The sequence below is a fragment of the Genypterus blacodes genome, unplaced genomic scaffold (assembly GCF_046128005.1).
Source record: "Genypterus blacodes isolate CSIRO-AG114 ecotype Tasmania unplaced genomic scaffold, CSIRO-AGI_Gbla_v1 ptg000351l_1, whole genome shotgun sequence".
Lineage (NCBI taxonomy): Eukaryota > Metazoa > Chordata > Actinopteri > Ophidiiformes > Ophidiidae > Genypterus > Genypterus blacodes.
The window spans coordinates 20,001-21,859 of NW_027467135.1; positions in this window are offsets into that span (position 1 = coordinate 20,001).

The window sequence follows — 1,859 nt, forward strand, 5'->3', positions numbered from 1 at the left end:
TTTTTTTATAAAAATCAATGGTGAATTATATTTTTGTATACATGATGTCTCCACAGTGTGCAGACGTCACACACAACACAATATGGACAACTGACAACAATGACAATGTGGAGCACAACGAGGAGCAAAGGGAGGACAGGGAGAGATCCAGGAGGAGAAGAGGACCTGGGGGAGGACAGGGAGAGATTCAGGAGGAGAAGAGGACCTGAGGGAGGACAGGGAGAGATCGTGGAGGAGAAGAGGACCTGAGGGAGGACAGGGAGAGATCCAGGAGGAGAAGAGGACCTGGGGGAGGACAGGGAGAGATCCAGGAGGAGAAGAGGACCTGGGGGAGGACAGGGAGAGATCCAGGAGGAGAAGAGGACCTGGGGGAGGACAGGGAGAGATCCAGGAGATATCATAACTTCCCTTTCTTATGATGAACAAGAATTAGTCTTTGATATGAAACATAAAAATAAGGTTATTACACATTTCATAACTTTTGATGTGTCATTGGAAATAAAAATAAAATCCATTAAATGAAAATGAACATCTGTTATTATTAATAAATATAAATTAGAAGAAACAAAAAATAAATTCAAAATGCTCCTTAAAATTAATGAGTTTGTGATTGAAAGATTTCATTTGTGTGTGTGTGTGTGTGTGTGCGTGTGCGTGTGCGTGTGCGTGTGTGTGTGTGTGTGTGTGCGTGTGTGCGCGTGTGTTCTTCTCTGGTGTTGATGGAGCTCGTCACATGTCACATGTCTTGAGCGTCCACATGTCTGACCCGTGTCAGTGTCACTGGGCTCTCCTCCTCTCCATCACCAAGGCAACAACACACAGTGCAGAGTAAAGACTCCTTCTGTTCTCTCTGTTATAACATTATGAATATCTGATCAGGTCTCATCAGTGCCTGAGGTCACCTGAGCTGAGCATTATTATGATCTCTCTGATCAAACTCCCCTCAGCTCCTCTCAGTGATGTCATCATGTCAGCTGCTCTATGCTGCCTGGCTGCTCTGCTCAGCTCTACCATGAAGCTCCAGAGTGTTTAACCCTCTGCTGCTCCTGCAGCTCTGGATCAGGTTTCTGTTTACAGACAGACAGTCAGACAGACAGGCCATTCCCTGTGCTCCACCCTCACTCTCTCTCTCTCTGAGGTTTGTTTATCTTCTTCCTTTTCCCAGTAAGAAGAAAAGAAATGAAAGATAATATACACTTGTGTAGTAAAGTATAGTTTTACTATAAATGGAAACAAATGCACATTAGGGTGAGACCTAAGATCCTAAGGTCTTATGGTTCCAGCCACTCAGACTCTCTGCACGCCCCCTGCTGGTGACCTGCTGCACCTACACACAGCTGTGACCAGGTGAGCTAGTTTCACAGCCACAGAGTTTAAAATGAAGTAAGAGCTGATTGATCCAGTGAAGGTCTGAAGGATCTAAAGGAGACCTGGTGCCTGAAGCACACAGGACTGCAGCTCCACATGTCTGCTGCTACAGGAGCCTCACTGCTTCCTTGTAAACAGTGGGGATGTTATTGTGCTTGATCAGTTAGTGAGTCAGAGATAAGAGGGACGCTCGCTCGCTCACTCCCTCACTCCCTCACTCCTGCGCTCGCCCCTGTAACGGACACCTGCAATAGAAGAGGAAGGAAGAGATCTGATCTATGGTGGTTCTGTGTAATGTGAGTGTATATGTGTGTGTGTGTGTGTGTGTGTGTGTCTCTGTGTGTTTGTGTGTGTGTGCGTGTGTGTATCATGTCGACTCAGGTGAGTTCATCAAAGCTTTTTCATTTTTTTCTTTCAAACATTCAGTTTGCCAGCGTTTCTTCCCAGAAAACTCCTCTGGCAAAGAGGAAGCGCTTGTGTGTGTGTGTGTG